Raw genomic sequence first — 19,186 nt, 5'->3', positions numbered from 1 at the left:
GGTCACAGGATGAGGATGGGTAACTGGCAAACCTTGCTCAAAATGTTCAAAATCTAGTAAGAGAGGCAGAGAAATGAAGAGAGGGTGTCCTAAGAGAAAATGAGGCTTAGAATACTTGTGTAACCAAAGCAAACAGTGGCACCAGCTGCCTAAAAGGAGAACGAGGAGATCCATGCTGCAGTTCCCCGTTTCCAAGCCATTTGGTGCTCACCACCTTGGTAAACTGATCTGCGCTGAGATCCATGTGAAGGAAATTCAAGAAGAAAACAGTTGTAATTTGTACCTATGATCTTACCTAAGGTCTTGTCCATCCAGTGAGAGCTCCCCGGTTATCCCCGTGTGGCCCTATAAAACCAGGGTCACTCAGTGTCCTCTTTAGGTGCCATTCCTCACTGAAAACCAGCAATCTGCCACTGCAAAATAACCTGAACTTTTCCTCTGTCTCCTAAACACTCCCCAAAGACAGGATGTCCGTGGAATAGAGCAAATCCCCCATCTCTTCTCCTCTCTTTCTCTTCTTATTTCTTCTACCAAACTGTCTGCCGATCATATGTCTATCATCCATCCACTCCTCTATCACTCACCCAGCTTTTTATTTTCTCAGTCCAAACCCTCACCCCAAATCTCTCAAGCCAAGCTGGCATAGATTTAAGAAAATCTCTCTAAACCCCTTCCTACTGCGGTTCCTCTCTTTCCTCCTCTGTCTCTCTTCCTCGTCCTCTTCTTCTCCTTCTCTTCTTCCTCTTCTTCCTTCTTCTAACCCAGTAGCTCACGTCTCCTTCATTGTAAATAGAAATATTACTGTGATCTGCATAGAACATCTGAGGGAAAGATCCAGTGGAGACAGAAGCAGGGAGCCCAAGCACACAAAGATACAATTTTCCTGAGTAGATGGAAAAAGGTGAAGAAATGGTAACATCAGTAAGTGTGTATGTTTTTGGGTCCCTGTCAAATCATTTCACAGATGGAGACATGCAGGCTCAGAGAAGAAAGTAAGCTGCCTCGGGTCACACAGCTGGCGATGGAGTTCTGATTTCCACCTGGATTGTTGACATGGAGTGCTGTGTTCATCCTGCTGACATGTGAGCGAACTTCTACATAATTCAGGTGAGAGGAAAATTTAAGTAAACATCCCTCCCCATAGTAGTAATGGAAAAATCAGTTCACGGGGGTGGGTATCTTCAGTATCTCACAGGAGGACCATGGTTTGCTGGGTTTTAATGGAATTATAGAGGTTCTGATGGTCTAGTGTATTATTAGCCAAAGGGAAACCAAGAGGTTTGGGTTCATCTTAAGGGAAAGCATGTCTTTATCTGTCAAACAGAGGGAATAGAAAACTTCCAGTAGTAGTTCCTCACAATGAAACGGACCTTGTAAATAACTAAAACACAGATATATACAACAGAGAGTGAACTGCTCCGCTCAACACCAGACACATGCTAATGAAACCCTTACGAAATTCTGCCCTATTTTTCCTGTAGAAATACTAATTCAGCCAGAGGGTGGTAGAGTATCCTTCATGATTTGTGTAATTCCTTTAAATCTGATAACATTTAGCCTGCCCACTATTGTGGTCAATGTTCTATGAGCACGGACAGGAGTGTCTGTTCTGCTGTTGTTGCATGGTGTGCTTGTGAATATCCATCGGAGTGAGCTGGTTGGGTGTGTTAATTCAGACTCACTGTTTCTTTACCAGTTTTCTGTGTACCTGTTCTGTTAATTGCTGAGAGTGAAATCTTGAACACTATTCTTGTACATTTATCCATTACACTATTTTTTGGTTCAAGTATTTTAAGGATCTAAGAGCATACACTGTTGGATTGTCTTCTTGGTGACAAGATTGGAGTGTCTTCTTGGTGACCGATTGAGCCTCTCTTTGTCTTGTAATCCTCTTCTTCATACAGCATCTGGTAATAAGTGTCCCCTCTGTCATTATGTCTACTCTAGTGTTAACCTAGCTATGTTACTTTTTTTTGAGTCGTGGTTTTGTGATGTATCTTTTAATATTCTTTTGCGTTTAACTAACTTACATCTATATATGTAAAGTGGGTTTCTTATAGACTGTATCTAGTTGGGTCTTTAAAAAGAAGCCAATATGACAATCTTTGTACTTTAATTTAGTTCAACCAATAGGCTGCTATTTTATTATTCATTTTGTGTTAGTTCTCTCAAAGTTTTGTTCTTCCTTCCCTGTCTTCTTTGTATGTGTAGATCCATTTAATATTCCATTTTAATCTATTGATTGGCTTTTTGGTTAAGTCTTTGTGATGTATGCATGCATGCATGCATGTATGAATATATATTATATTAATATTTTCTCTAGGGAGTATAAAATACAGGCAGATGATTAAAATTTATGGTGTATGCTTTTTAAAAATTAGTTACAATAAAAGACATATAGCCATTAATTCTCCCCCAAATCCTCCCCTTACTTTGAACACACTTATCCCATCATTCTTGCCACTGAGGCAGCACCAGGAGTCCTCTTTTGTGATGGTACAAGGTGTGATCAAAACTGCAGGGAAAGCTGCAGCCCAGTGCAATCCAGAGGCTCAGAAACCGTTAAGGATGTGTCGTACCCTTTCTAGTCCCCAGATCTGGCACCGTGAAGCTTCTGGCTCTCCCCTAAGGTAAAAAGACCACAAAGGTAAAAATTTAGAATCAATTCAGGACCTTGAGGCAGCTACAACATCACAACTAAAGACACTCACAGAGAGAACTTCTAGTACCTTCCCAACAGAGTTAAAGGCTTCATCTTACAGTGATCCATGTTTATAGCAGCACAACTCATAGTTACTAAATCTTGGCAGGTCAAATTCTGTTTATTTTCCTGGCAGTGGAAATTGAATCTAGTGCCTTGTGCATGTCTGGCAGATGCTCTACCACGGAGCTATGTCTCCATCACTAACAGCTAAATCTTGGAAGCAGTTTATATACCCATTAACAAATGAAGGGATATAGAAAATGTGATATTTATCCACAATGAAATACTACACCTTGCTGTACAGAAGGATATATTTGAGTCATTTGTAGGACCACACTTTGAGACAATAATATTAAAAGAAACAGGCCAGACACACAAACATAAATATGGTTTCTTTTATATTAGAAATCCTAAATATAAATAATTTAAGGAGCAAAATGAAAGCTAGAGAATAGGGAACAAGGAAACAGATCTTTTGCAAATGGGAAGGGAATCAAAAGATGAGGGGAGGGGAAGTAAAAATAATTAAACTATTATGTACTCTCCATGACAAATGTAATCACTCCATACTACAAACATATACTAATAAAAAGAAGACTTCAAGAACTCCTTCAGCAAGTGGTAAGAACAATGAGATGTGTGTTCACAGTGAAGGTAGTGTTTTGAGGGGGATTAGTGAGAATATGTCATTTATTATAAAAATTTATCTTTATACCTAAACTTAGTCTATTCAGCTTTGCTATACTACTACTTCAGGTAAAATATAGGAGTCATTTTTTTTTTTTTATCTTTTTGGGACAGTGTCTTGCTATGTAGTTCAAGCTGCCTTCAACTCACTTCGTAGCCCAGGCTGGCCTTGAACTCACAGCAATCCTCCTGCCTCAGCCTCTTGAATGCTGGGATTATAAGTGTGTACCACCATGCCTGGCTAAAATATAGGCAGTCATGTATATTTCTTCCCATTTACCAGTATCATATTTATTATATCTATATATGTTGAAAACCCTTCTAGACAATGTAATTTTTTTCCTTTCAACAGTTATACTTAAAAAAATTAAGAAGGAAAAAGTGGTATTCTCTTTCCCCAGATGTTTGGCATTTCTGTTGCTTTTTGTTGTTTAAGTCTCCACTTTCACTTTAGCATTATTTCCTGTTAGCCTAAAGAATTTCCTTTGTCCTGTGATGTCTTATAATCTTCATTCCGTTAAGCTATTTTCAATGCATATAACATTTTGGGTTGAAAGTTCTTTTCCGTTAGGACTCTAAAGTTCTTTGCCTGGCTTGCATGGTTTCTGAATAGCTATTTGCATTATTGTGCCTCTGGAAGTAACGTATTATTTTTTCCCTAGACACTCAAGATTTTCCAATATTTTTCTTTGATACTTAGCAGTTTTATCATAATGAGCCTGGATATTATTTTGAGTTTACCTTCTTGGAATTTACTAAGTTTCTTTAGTTTTTAAATTTATGTTTTTCATTTAATTTGTGAAATTTTGGCTATCATTCATTTAAATGTTTAAAAAAAAACCAAAAAACACTGACAGCTTTTCTTCTTCTGGGACTGCAGTGACATAAATCTTGCACCTTGTGGTATGTCTCACAATTCTTCATGGCTTGGTTAACACTTTGTATTCTTTGATCTCTTTCTTTGGACAGGTAATTTCTATCCATCTATGGTGTCCATTCTGCTGTTGGGCTCAGCTAGTGAGCCTTTTATTTCAGATATTATATATTTATCAACTTCAAAATTGGGTTATTTTACAGGTTCTATTTTCCTACTGAAAACTTATTTTGCCATTCATTTATCTCTTGGACCATGTTAATGATAATTGTTTTAGCATCTTTCATAATTCCAACATCTTCTTTGTATACCGAGTAATTTTGGATTTTATACTGAACATTTAAAATACCACTTCATAAGACTCTAGATCTTATCAAAATCTCTGAATAATGTTGATCTTGTTTCAGCAGGCCCTGCTGGGTTCACAATGCAAGTTCTGTATCCTTTTCTATGTGTAGTTTTTCCAATGAAATTCTAGTTTGTAAACTTCTGCCAGGGGGTTTTGGGTGTCCCATATTTGTGCTACATAAGGGTCAATTCAAGAGTCGAGTTGGGGTCTGAATGATAATTCAGGTCTCAGTGACTTTTATTTGGGTCTTTCCTGCATGTATAAAGCTGAGATTTAGCCCTGGGAGAGGTACAAAGTTGGCTGGAGAATTAGGCAATTCTTTTCTTATATGGTCAGCTCATGAGTACTCTTCCTGGCAGGAAGTATGGAGTTTTATGTAGTTTCTCACTTATATCCAAGGTGCTGCAGCTTAGCTTTATCATGAGGACCTGCTTTGAGGGCAAAGAAGCCAAAGGAAAAGCATAAAAAGAAAGCAGGGATTCTTCCCACATTTTGAGACTTCAGGGACCTTTCCCCCAGGGATCCTGGCCAGGAAAACTGTTGGCTGCTTGTGCTGCCTTTGCATAGTTCTATGATGGGGCCCAAGGGCAAGGGAGGGAAACTTGGAAGCCTGGCCTTGTATGATTTGCTACTATGAATTTGACACCTATTCCCTATCTACCTGCTTTTTTTATTTTCAGGAAGTTATTTTTATATTTTGTTCATAGTTCTTAGCTATTTCTTGAGAATAAGGAGAGTGATGTAGTAGATTTTCTGTCTTGCCTGGTACCAGAAGTCCTAATACTTTTCAGGTTTCATCTTTTTATCTAATGATTATGATTATGATTTTTATAGCATTGAGAATTATGATTTTATAGCATTGAACTTAGGGCCTTGTGCACACTAGGTAAGTGCTCTACTACTGAACTACACCTAGCCCCTGTTTTTTTTTTTTTTGTTTTTTTGTACCGGGAATTGAACTCAGGACCTCACACTTGCCAGACAGACACTGCACTACTGAGCTAAATCCCCAGCAAGCCCCTGATTGTTATTGCTATAGGAAATCTTGGACAGGAGAATAAAGCAAGAGCCTTCAGTGGAAAGAGTATGGGATTTGCACTTAGATAAGTCTGGGCTCAAATGAGTCCACTACTTACAAGTTCATGACCTTGAGCATTACCTCCCTAATTTCAGTTTCTTGAAGTGAGGATAATGATAGTATCCGCCTCATGGAGTTGCTATGAGTGTTAAGAGAGACCATGCTAATAAAATATTTTGCACTGTGCTTGACACGTGGTAGGGGCTTAATAAATTGGAGTTATTGTGGTCACGGTGATGATGATAATTATTGTTGTTGTGATGCATAATGAAACGAAGTCATGGCACTCGTGAGTCAAGTGGATTGAAGGTTTGGGAAGCTAGCTGTTACTTAGCCCAGTGCAGCCTTTAAACTACTCAGACAGCTTCTCTGTATCCCAGAATATGTGGGAAGCCTGAATCAATGAGATGGATTTGAGTTTGCAAGATCAGAAAACAGAGCTGGGAGGTGGGAATATTGTAGACCATTTGTGTCTCCCTTGGTTAGTGTTAGTAGATGGTAAGGAGAATCAGGACTTCTACATTTTCAGACAGTGTTTTTCAAAATGAATAAGAATCATCTGGGGTCTATCCTTGTCTAAGAAATCATAACTGTGACCAGGGCCTAGGAATCTGCATTGAACAGGCTGCCTAGTTAATTTTTTCATGCACCAAAATTTGCGCTCCTTTTTAGAAGGAAAGGAAATATGGTAGATGCAGGGGTGGGGGGAAGAAAAAGAGAATATTGTGAATTAGAGGCTGATTAACAGTCTCCATTTCTAAATCTTCACTGGCCACTGCTACATACATGATACAATGTAAGTAACCTAGATTCCAGTTCTCTTAATTCACAGATCACTCAAAAATCCATTTAGTCAGCCAAAAGTTTTTGAGTCTGGCTGTGAATCAGAAGAGCAAGAGAGAGCAACCATACCATGCAGTGGTTGAAGAACACATACATTCACACTTCACAACCAGCAATAAACAGTTCAGTACCGTGGGCTGTGGTAGTGATTTTTATTGGGGTAACTGGAAGGCGGAAGTAGGCACACTCAACTCGGACTTGAGAAATGGCTTCCGGATGAGAGGTCTTGGGCTGAGTCTGGAGGAGAGTAACTGTTCATTTGATAGAGGAAAATAATTGATAAAGGCAAGAGTGGGCGATCCTCCGAGGGAGACAATATTCTCACAGTAGGAAGCACATTGCAGGAGACCCTGCGGGCTCTCTCAGGGAGCTTGATTAGTGAGGAACAATCAAAGAAGCAGAAGAAAGCAAAGGGTGAGTTGATAAGGGTATCATCTGGATTTTTTAGTGTTATTTTAAAAATAGAAATAGCTTTGTTGCTTTTTCTGATCCTAAACTGTGAAAATTAAAAAAAAAAAAAAAGAAAAAGCTAATTCAAAGGGGCAGAAAGAAGAAAGATCAAGTCCTCTGGAATCTCAATATCTAGAGGAAGTTGCATTGAAAGTCTTTGTCATTGTGCTCTCAGGCTTCTGTAGGTATGTCCCCCCCAGCCCGCAGTAGCACACTTTTAAATGAAGCCATTTCACCCATGTTATGAAAGGCTGCCTTCCGATCCTTTTGGTTGAGTTATTTAGTAAACATCTTTTTCTTTTAATAAATATGGACTTATACCTGATCGTCACTTCCAGTAATTCTGTCCCCCCTTTTGACTTCCTCTTCCCTCTTTCTCCGGGCTGTGCTCTTCTTCCCATTTGACTCACTCTGACCTTAGCTTCCTGCTTTGTTTCTCTGTGTCTTCTCTGTAGCCAGGTTCCTTGCTTGGTCTCCATAGTCAGAGCATTTGACAGCTTAACTGATAAATGCTTCCATGGCTCCCTATCGCCTTCAGGATGTGGTCCCAGCTCCCCTGGGCTGGCCCACAAGACTCCTGTGTCACCCACTCTGTCACCTGAAGCCAACCTTTCCTGACTCTGATTTATGGCGCAGAAATATACCACTGTTTCTATTCCCTCCTTGTTGTTTCCCTGCCATTGCTCATGCTGTCCTTGCTGTCTGGCATTTCCCAGTGTCTGATTTACCTAATTGCAGTCCATCCTTTAAGACTCCATTCAGTCATTACCTCCTCCAAGCGTGTCCCAGCTACAACATAGCCTGGATTAGCTGTCCCTCTTGGGCTCTCCAAGAACACTCTGGTTGTAGCTCTTATGAGTTCATATTAGAATTATCTTGATGTCTGTCTTCCTCCTTGGCCCCTTGCCTTAATCAAGGTTGTATTCCTAGAACCTTAAAAGCAATTGGTATTCGGTATATGTTTGGTGAATGAACAACAACAAATCTTTGTAGAGAAAGCTCCTCATTAGCCGCTAAGTTCTTCTCAGCCCACCTACTTCTGCAGGGCAGATCTTTGCTCTAGGTTTCCATTTGGATCTCTGCTGATTGCCTCTTTCACCTTCCTACACAAACTCCTGTAGCTTGTGCTTAGTTTGGTCCTGGGTTTGTGGCATCCACTTCTTGATTCTTCCTTTTCTCTTGTGCTGATCTTTTGGCTTGAACACTTGCATCTAACTCTTCCCTGGGAATCAGTGATCTCTGGCTCTCTGGGACCCATGGCCCAGCCTTCTCTGTCTAGTCTCTTTTGTCACCTCAGGAAAAGTCATCTCCACGTTTTGTGGTTATACTTTACAGACATTAAGAATATTATATATTTTATTGGATTGTAATAATACCACAACACAAATGTCATTCAAGACAAAACAACAAATCCATACATTTGTGTAGTTATGTGATGTTTATGAGGTGCTTTCACATGATTTCTTGCATTCCATCTTTGTAACAATCTTGCATGATGGGTTATTATCCTCATTTTTACAGATGAGGAAACTGAGGCTCAAAGTAATTAAATGACTTGCTTGAGGCATCATAGTTAGAGAATGACAGAGCCTGGGCCTAGGGTTTTGAACTCCTTGGAGTTCCCCATGACTTAAAACATTAAATGTATGTGATGAAAAAGAGATATTTATGACTGTGAAGGTTAAAAAAAAATCTCTGAATCTGCTCTGTATGCATGGTTAGCACAGCTTTCAAAAAACTTAAACTGGGGTCAGATTTCTTCTCTGCTTACAATGCTTTGGTGATATTTCCCCCTTCACTTAGTTATGTGAGGTTTGGTTGATCCCTGGCCTCAGTTTTCTATCCCTTCTAGTAATGCCTATTACATTCTTTCCCTAAAAGCAGTTCATGCCTTGGTACCTTTTGACTTAACTCCTCACTTTGATCCTATCAGACATTTGCCTGGCCATTGGTTCTTTCTTCTAATACAGGTGTCACCACCACTTTCCAGCAGTTTTAAGCTCATACCCATCCTCACTTTTCCAGATGCTTTCTTCATGGCATCACTGAATCACATACTTTTGTCCTAGCACAGCGAACTCTTTGTGGTACTGTTTTGATCATTTGCCTCCTTTTAAAAGCCACGCTATTCCTTGATCCCTTTGATTATTTTTGCTCCAATTGCCTCCTTCCCTCTCCTGTAATCCCTTTCCTCTTTATTAAGTCTACCCTTTATTTTCCTGTCATTTCCCCTTTTTATTTAGTTTGTCCATTTGTGAGGAAGCATGTAGTGTTTGACTTTCTGGGTCTTGCTTCATTTACCACAATTGTCTTCAGTTCCATCCATTGTACTGCATGTGATGTGATTTTTTCTGTATGGCTGAATAACATTTCATTGTGTATTTATGCACCACATTTGCTTTATCCATTAATCAAAGGCTGCAAGTGATAGAACACCCAATTCTAATCAGTTAAATAAATAAAAAGGACATTAGAGAGATGTGGGGGTACATGCCTACAATCCCAGCAGGAGGGTGACTGGGTGGCTGAGTCAGGAGGCTTGCAAAGGGTTATGACTCAGTGCAAAGGGCTGAATCTCAAGTTCCATGTACATTTGCACAAAAGGATGCTTATTGCCTTCACTAGGCCAGGTGTGGAATGATAAAGATGGATCAGAAGAGTTATCCATGTAGTTGACTGGATCCGGGCACCCCATCTCTCTGTCTCTCAGGATGCCTTCTGCTTATGTGTTTGTTCCATTATTTTCAAGCTCTTCCACGTAGCTGAGGATATGAATCTTATTATCTCTGCAAACTCACCTTTCAACTCATAATCCAAGTAGAAAAAAGCAAAAATCCTAGGGAGGGCTTTGATTGGTCTGGTTTAGTCATGTGTCAGTCTCTGTGGCTGGAGGCCTACAGACCAGAACTGAGAGACCTACCAGGTTCTTAGGAAACAGGAGGATCAGCGAACAGAATGGGAGGCAGAGGATCCTTGTTAGCACAAAACAAGTGATCTTCTACAACTGAATTCAGCTTCTGTTTATGCCTTGCATTCTATTAAAATATAAGATTAGGGTTGGGCAGAGACATTTATCATTCCGCTTTAACTCTGCATGTGCTCAGCTTTGTTGCTGTTCCACTTGTAAAGTGACCCTCTACCTATCAGCTGAATCTGCCCTTTCTCAAGCAGCTCTACTGTTTTCTTATTCTCAGCATGTCTATCATAATGCCAGGTCCATACTAAGTGCTCAATAAATGATGAATAGAGAAAAGGAAAAATCAAGCTAATCTTGCCTAAGGAATTCTTCCAAAGGTAAATAAGGCAGCCCATGTGAAATCAGTAGGATATGACAAGAAAGTGAGGTACTAGTTGGTACTTTATTAGACTTTTCCCCCTTCAAGGCAATAGCATTGAAAAAGGAAGATATTTGGAAAACAAAAACAAAAGGACACATATCCTTTCCATGTCTAGGACCTTGGTTGTAAGTGACAAAAATCTCAAACTGACAGTGATTTAGATATAACAGATTATTTATCACTTAAATAAACTCAGTGGTAATATGTCAAGGCTAGAATGGTAGTCCATGTCCTTCTAGGTTGAACTAATTCCTGGCTTCCCTATTTGCTGCATGATTTTGAGCATGACCTTGACTTTATTAATAAGTCAAGAAATAATAATACCATCTAGGCTTTACAAATAATTGATTTTGAAGTTTTAATCATTACATAGTAAAAGCTTATATATATATATATATCTTATTGTTATTCCTGCTACTATTGCTAGTCACTAATTTAAAGGTCAGCCCTCTTCTGTATTGACTCACATTAAAACTGTAGAATTTTCCCTCAGCTTTACTGAGGTATGACTGGCAAATAAAAACCATTCACATTCAACATATACAATCTTATGTCCTGATATAAGGTATGCACTATGAATGATCACCCGAATCAAGCAAGTTAATAACCATAACCTCATATCCAGACCATGTGTGCCTTTGAGCATGCATCTATTAATACAGAAAATCTATGCTCTTGGCAAATTTAAAATATACAATACGTCATCATAGGTATGGTCACTGTCATCATACTGCACATTAGGCCTTCAGAGTTTATGACTGTCCTTTGACCTGTCTCTGCGTTTCTACTATACCCTAAATATGGTAAACATCCTTAGATGGACTGAACATTTTTATGTCACATGTATGAGTGAGATCCCACAGCATTTACTGGCCTTCCTGGGTCTGTCTTATTTTACTTAGCGTAATGTTCTGCTTCATCCATATTGATGCAAATGGGAGAATTTTCTTCTTATTTTGTTCCTTTGCATTTCTTGTTCAGTTTTGTTTTGATTTGGTTTGGTTTTGAGACAGGGTCTCCCTAAGCAGTCCACGCTGGCCTTGAACTTGTTACATAATCCACACTGTCCTTGAGCTCACAGTTCACATACTTCACCTCCCAAGTACTAGGATTACAGTTGTGCACCATAATGTCAAGCTTGATTGGCTTCTTTTTAAAGGTTTAACATCATTCCATTACATTTTTGCTATCTCATTTTCTTTCATCCATCAGTGGACACTTGAAAGTTTTCCAAATATTGGTGAATAATTCTTCAATGAAATAGAAGTGAGGAGGCCTCTTTGAGATACTGAGTTTATCTCTGCTGGGTATATACTGTTATGGTTAGACCTAGTATGTCCCCCCAAAGCCTTAGAGGTGGGGCATTTGGGCGGTCACTGGATCATAGGGGTGCTCTCTCCATCAGTGGACTAATCCATGGATGTGTTTAGAGCTAAATGTGTTGCTAGGAGGTAGGGCCTGGTCAAGGACGAATCCCTGGGGCCATGACCTGGAAGGGTGCATCTCCCTTGCTAGCTCTGCCCTCAGCTTCCTGGCCACCATGATGTGAGCAAATTTCCTCCACAGCAGGCCCTTCCACCATGCCATTTCTGCCTTGGAGCCAGCGGACCAGGAACTGTAACCAGGAACCAAAATAAACCTCCTGTCTTGTAAATTGCAGGTGTCACATATTGTGTCTCAGTCACAAGAAAAGTGACTAAGATACATACCCAGAAGCTGAACTGTAAGATCATATAATAGTTCTGTTTTTAATTTTTTAAGGAATCTCCATACTGTTTTCATAATGACTGTATTCATGTATCAAAAAATGATTTCCTCTTTCTTTTTATGGTTACCTGTACCTTCAAATATACAGCTAAAGTTATAAAAAAACATAGTTATTAAATTTTTACACAGAATAAGTTACAATTGGGAGAGTTCCAAGAAATGTTTGTGTCTTGTTCCTAAATTCCTAAGATAAACATCCATCAGGAATTTGGAAGCACGATTTTCTTATAGGAAGAGATAGATAGTAACATATGGAATGAATGGATACATAAAAACTGTCAGGTAGTATTAAGTGCTATAAGAAAAAAATAGAAAGAGGATAAAGGACCAGAGATGGGGTACTGTTTTAAATAGGGTAGCAAGTGATAAGGAAAACATAGAAGCAGATAAAGACAATAAAATATGCAAACTCTGAGGGAAGCTTTCAGCAATCACAAAGCTCAAATGGAGGGGGATAGACATGTAGCTCAGTGGTAGGACGCTTTCCTCCTCACATGGGCAAGGCCCTGGTTCACTCCCCAACGGTGAAATAAAAGACATAATGGAAGAGGTAGTGGTGAAATTTAATTTGAAAAATTAAGTTGGGGCTTTGATGCAAGGGAGGAAGGGAGGAAAGTCCACTCTAGGCACCAGACACTGTCTACATAAAAGGAGCGAAACAGAAACAGGCTGAGGGTGTTTCAAAATGGCCAGGAGCTGGGTGTGGCTGTGGTGTACAAAGAGTGGCAAGCTGTAAAGGTGGGGAGGTAAAACTGGGACACGTGCAGCATGCCTCACATACCACGCCTGGGCGTTCAGCTGCAGGAGCCCAAAGTCATATCCTGGATCTGATCAGGATAACTCTGTAGAAGGCGCCGTGGGCAGCAGCGTGGCTGATGGGCTGAAGCCTTCCCTACCAAAACACCTTTTAGGATTGTACAGACCACAGCAGGACATGCCCTCAGTTTCCCTTCTCTGCCTTTGCAGTTTAGAATTACCTTTTTCTTGTTGGCATCATTGACAGAGATGGAAATAGCCATTTTCTGTCTCTTAGATGGTAACAGAGCCGCTTGCTTTATCACAGACAAAGGCTACTTGGGTTAAAGACACTCTTCCCCATCTCCCTCATGCCAAGAGTTAAATCCCAGCCCTGAGATGCAGATGGAAATATGGCAGGGTTCTCTGGAAATCTAACACCATTTGAACATACCTCCACCCTCTTTTTTTTTTTTTTATCCTTTTTGTTTACCTGTTGTGAAAGGACTTTTCTGCTTAAGATGAGTGCCTTTGTGATCGCTGGACTCGAGCCATCTTCACCTGGGATCCATAAGATGGGAGAAGTAAGAAAGAGCAAACCTATGACTCCAGATTACACAGTCCTCACTCTCAAGCCACACTTCCTCCACAGCAGTTTTATTCTGTGTCCAGGAGAAAGGTGGGTATGTGTTCATCACATCTTCTCTGTAACACAGACTAGTGCTGTTCCAGGTCTTGGGCTCTGCAGAGTAGTCTTTCAAGAAAATCCAGAAATAAATCTTCTAATGAGAGGCTGGGAGTCTGGTGATGCTTAACATAGAGAAGAGAAAGCATCTGACTTCTCCCTACTTTATTTAGGTCCCTACTTTGGTGGTGTTTTCCTAGAGAGAGGCCTTCCCTGATCACCCAGTTTAAAACAGCAGCCCTTTTTGTTCTTTCTTCCGTTTAATTTTTTGTCATAGCACTTATTGTCACCTGAAATTTTCTGATGCATTTATTTTTGAACATAATTCATGCTCCATCTCCCCAACTAGAAAGTAAACTCCATGAGGTCAAGAACTGTGTCTTCAGGGATGAGCAGTGTGCCTCGTACAGAGTAGACACTCAATATATATTTTCTGGGTGAGTAAGGAAGCCTGAGTTCCTAAGTAAGGTATTTCCATTTGTTCTCATATCCTAGTTCTTTGTTCATAAACAGATTCTATTCACAGATAATGTTGTATTCTATATTTTCCATTGATATTGAGCTCTGCCTATTTTTTCTGCATTTAAACCCTACTTCCTCTCTCCTTTCCCATTTTCATCCTTCAACAATCAACTATATTGTCTGTTGCCAAACGTTTCTCCATGCTCTGTGATCAGTACATGTGGGTTTTCTCGTTGTTTTATAAAATGAAATAGAACCTCTGGGATTGTTTTACAAATACTGAAGGGCTGTATATGTCTTTTGCATTCTGTCTTTCTTAAACAGATGGTGAAAATTCTTTCAGGTCAAGATACAAAACCATCATTTTAAAAGAGCAACATAATATTTCATGGTTCAGCTGTTTGAGCAATTTATCCTGTGTTTCTTACTGAGGCCTCTTCTGTGTTCAGTTGCCATTTCTATAAATCCTGCAGTTTACACTCTTGAAGTATATTCTCTTGACCTCATGCTACTTGTTTTGGATACATATTATAATGTGGAATTTTGGGAGTCAAAGAATTTTGTGCTCAGAGTTAATTTTGCTAGATTTCTTCTCCCAAGGAGTGATAGCAATTCACATCTCTATCTGTAATCCCCCAATACCCTTCCCTTTCTGCTGCTTCATATGCAGAACTAAATCTTTCCTGGATTTTCTAGCACTCTTCTAAAACCCCTGTCCTCCAGAGACGAACACGCAGGGCATAAAGACAAGAGTGTTTGCTTTGGCTTGCCAAAGGACATTTTGCTCTTCATACATTACGAAGGCTAGATCTTGAACCATGTTTTAATTTTTCTAATTCAAACAGGCAGTAAGACTTCTTAATTAGCTCCTTAAGAAGCTCAAAAGGCTGAGCCTAGACTAGGACCCTAGAGTGAGTTCCCCCAATGCCAGGAAGATTGGTACCATCACCCTGGGTATTTACATTTCAAAGGCAGAAGCCCAGATCCTAGAGACATTTCTTGAGACAACTAGGATTTTTGCAGTTCTCAAAGCAATGCATTTATATTAAAAAAAAAAAAAAAACTTGGAGGAGGAATCCAACATCCTTTTTAGTCTCTCTGGAAAAATCAAGGGGTTTGCAACCTCCTTTGCAGAATGAGAGGGATGGTGGGCTCTCTCTAGTATACAGATAGGGAAATCGATTGTTCTTCATTCCAGCTATGGAGCTTTCAACCTGCTGCTCACTCAAGAATTTACCTATGGATCCAGAAGGGCGGGACCAGGGCAGCAGTGTTCCTGTGGCTGTTGGCCTTTCTATATCATTGAAAAACTCATCCCTGAATTATCTGATGCGTGTGTTTCTGCAAAGTGTGTGTGTGTGTGTGTGTGTGTGTGTGTGTGTGTGTGTAGAAACCAAATTGTGCAAGTGGGGTAACTTTTTAGACCCCTGACTTCTTGGCAGAGCATTCTTCTGCACTGGGAGTGATTGCCCTTTTTAATTCTCACCAAACTAATGCGTTATCAACTGGCTGCTCACAGTGACTTGGATTGGATAGCTCACAGGCCACCCACGAAACTGAATGTACATATATTTTAGACATTTCAATTTTCTCATGTGTGAGAATTGCCTTTTCATTAAATTTTGCCTATTTTTCCAAAATTTTCATAGAAAATTTTCTTATCAGTTTGTGTGGGCTCTTTTTTACAGTCACAAAATAGCTACAAATAGAGACTGATAGTGAGTGGCCCTTTCCCAAAGGTTTGTAAGTTCTGTTTCTTGCTTGTCTACCTGTATTGCCCGGTATTTTCTTCACCCTGCTCTTCTTCCCACAACTGCTTGGTTTGTTTTCTCTTACCAAACAGGCAGATGGTCTTTAATGCCTGCTCTTGATAGCTTCAAAAGTAATGAATGTGTCAACTTCCCAGGGGATGAAAAAGGAGGAGAGTCACGTGGAGCTGGGCCTTTTGTGGGGCACAGTATAAGGAGGGGGTGTCCATTGGAGACGGTGTTCAAATATGGTGCACAGGAGACAAACCTAGTTTCTCTTGCAGAGACTCCACTCAAGGAGAAGAGAAGAGAATGGTTGGCACCCCCAGCTGGCTCGTCACTGCAGCCTTGAGCTCGCCATGCACACTCTAAGCAAAGTGTGACACCCGACTTCCACTTTATCATAGGCTAGTTGATACAAAAGCAGCCAGAAAGTGGAAACTACAGCTATTTTTATGCCTCTGGGGAGGAGGTCACAGAAGATGTAGCTAAGCAGGACCCGGAGCCAGCAAGAAAAGTCAGTGGTGTCAGGAGGCTGTGTTTGGACCACATATGAACTGGCTGCCCCTGTGGGGTCTTGGACTGTCGAGACAGACAGGAGGGCAGCAGAGTGCAGCCCCGATGCTGGGGGCTGAGGCCCGAAATACACATGGGAAAGGGAGTTGGACAGCTTTGGGAGTGTGGCTCTCGAGGTTCAGGTGGCCCAGCCTAAGTGCCTCCTGCATGAGTGACTGACTGGCTCTGTGCTGGGCAAATTCCTCAGCAAAGTTAATCTGTAAAAAGGAGTTGCATACAAGTTGAGGAGAGAATCAGGAGTCTTTTTCAGATGTAAATTCTGGCTGTAGAGAAGCCAAGAGAAATCCAAGGTCTTAGGAAAATCTGACTTTCCTTGGTCTCTGAAACTCCAGAGGCATCTAACAACAATTGGCCATAACACAGCTTGCGGGCAGGCGTGCACTCTGACCTCTGTAAGAACCATATGTGATGTTCAGGCTGAAGCTGAGGCAGCCTGTCTGTCCCTCAGTGGTGCTGGGCTTGGTTAGGGACCTTCATCATGGTGGTTCTCATGCTAAGCAGCCAGTGAGTGCACAGGGAGACCCAGCTCCATTACAGTCACATTCTTAGCACTCATCTCCAGCCCCATGTTGTAGAATATGTGGCTGCTGGCTGGCCAACAAAGCCACAAAACCTTCAGCCTGCATGGAGACCAAGCATCCTGTATTAAAAGACAAAGCTTTGAAATTTTTCAAAAGGGAAACAAAACACAGGCACAAAGAACAGAAGCCATTTTTGGAGGTTTTTATTCCATCAACCTGTGACTGCACTGAGAGCATGATTCTTAAGGCTAACTGCATTGCTAAAGCTATGAAGCCCTTTAGTGTTGGTAAAGCGTTGATCTTGCCTAATGGTAAAGACATTTGTCGTGACTTTCAGGAGAAGCTGCAGTTCACTAAGTGGCCCATGTTCTTATCTGGCTAGCACCGTAACTAGGTGATTTAATGAAACTGCAGAGGATATTGAGACACAGTTGTTAGGATTAGTAATGTGCACTCAGGTTGACAAGTCTGCTGATATTGACAAGGCAACTATGCTTGTTTTAGTGTGATATATATTTTCAGGAGGATGTGTATAAGCATATGTTATGTGCACTTTTGTTTCCAACCAATATCACAGTGACAGATCTATTCAAATCTAAATAATACATATCAGGAAAAGTACATTGTTCATTTTGCATTGGTATATACATGGCTGGAGTGGCTGTCCCATCTGAATGTCAGTCTGTGTACCATGTCATCCATAGAGAAATGCTGAAAAAATGTCACTGGGACTTACCAGTGTTTTACAAGATGTGATTAAAATAATTAACCACATTAAAGTACATGTCCTTAACTAATGTCTATTTTCACAGCCCTGTGAAGAGATTAACACAGAATACATAGGATGGGATTAAAAAGAAAATGCTTTATATACAGATGTAAGATGACTTTCTGAAGGATGATTTTAAGGTAGCACTCTAGCAAGAGTTTTTGAGTTACGGGCCCCATTCCTTAGATTTCTTTTAGAAGGGCAGGCACCACTGGTAGCACATCTCAGTGACACAGAATGGGTCGCAAACCATGCTTGTGACATATTTAACCTGTTCAGCGAACTTACTCTGTTACTTCAGGGAAGAGTTACAACTGTGTTGAAGTTGGCAGATAAAACGGGAAGTTTTCAAAAGCTAACTGGAATCATGGGGTAATAAGTTAACATTATGATTTTCTGAAATGTTTTAAACATTAGCAGAGCTTTTGAAAGGAACTGAGCCAGGGACTTCTTTTTCCCAGTTGTTGCATAATCATCTATCTCAGAGTTCAAAAGAGTTTAAAGATTATTTCTCAACCAAAAAAGACCCTTGACCTGGGAAAAGATGGATCCATCACCCGTTTGTGAAAAAGCCAGACAAATCAACTTTGTGCCAGAGTATAATCAACTTTTTGAGATTGCCGATGATGCTCGAGACAACTTCAAGCCTCCATATGATCTGGGTTAGAGCCAAGATGGAATATTCTAACAATGCCATAAAAGTACTGAAAGGCCGCTTCCAATTGCAGCATCCTGTCTTTGTGAAACAAGGGTTTCTGCACTGACAGCAAAAAAATGAGACTACAGAGTAGACTGGACACGAGCATCGCACTTTGGGTGTCACTGTCTCCCATCACCCCCAGAGGGACCAATAGTTGCAGGAAAACAAGCTCAAGGCCCCACTGCTTCTGCATTACACTAAATTGTATAATTAGTTCATTGTATATTACAGTGCAATCATTATAGAAATGTAATGTGCAGGAAAACTGACTTCCACAATTCCACCAGTTCTGGTGTCAAAAGGGGTGGGGCTGTGCTACAAATGTCAACTAAATAAAAATAACAGTGCTTTTAATCTATGTTCAAACAGTTTTGTGTCTATTTTTTCTAACAATTTCTGGGCAAAGGTATTTGAAAGCTTCAGTTATGTTTTTCTACTTATACTTTTCTTGAAATCAGTTTTTACAATAGGCAACCGAATGGGTCATTATGAGGCACACACTTAGATTGGCATTTTTATCTTTATTGTTATAAAATGTTCTCCTTACATGCTTTTCCTGAATACCATTTGGCTTTCTTCTGCTCAACCTTAACATGATATTAATTTACCTGTTAGAGACAATATGTAGTTAGAACCTAAAATTTTTTATTGTTTGACAATGTCAGTTTTTAAAAGTGTTTCGTTTATGTTAAATGGTAATTATCTATATGGTTGGATTCAGCTGATTATTATTTCCTGTTTCCTTGACTCTTTATTTATTTATTTTTTTGCCCTCTTTTGTATTAATTAAAAATTCAGGAATAGGGCTGGGGATTTAGCTCAGTGGCATAAGCACCTACCTTGCAAGCAGGCAGTTGTGAGTTCGATCCCCAGTACGGATTAAAAAAAAAAAAATTCAGG

The 19,186-nt window shown here is 40.1% G+C and overlaps 1 long non-coding RNA gene across 1 annotated transcript; it reads left to right on the top strand.

Annotated features, from left to right (window-relative positions):
* Nucleotides 1-970: 970 nt before the first annotated feature.
* Nucleotides 971-18,652, top strand: LOC134473682 (uncharacterized). The gene is made up of 3 exons (XR_010044068.1): nucleotides 971-1,107; nucleotides 13,331-13,504; nucleotides 16,005-18,652. It is a non-coding gene; the product is annotated as an uncharacterized LOC134473682 (long non-coding RNA).
* The last annotated feature ends 534 nt before the right edge of the window (nucleotides 18,653-19,186 follow it).

The sequence above is a fragment of the Cavia porcellus genome, unplaced genomic scaffold (genome assembly GCF_034190915.1).
Source record: "Cavia porcellus strain 051 isolate PalLab524CR breed Dunkin Hartley unplaced genomic scaffold, mCavPor4.1 scaffold_1, whole genome shotgun sequence".
Lineage (NCBI taxonomy): Eukaryota > Metazoa > Chordata > Mammalia > Rodentia > Caviidae > Cavia > Cavia porcellus.
This window is presented reverse-complemented; position numbering and strand designations above follow the sequence as displayed.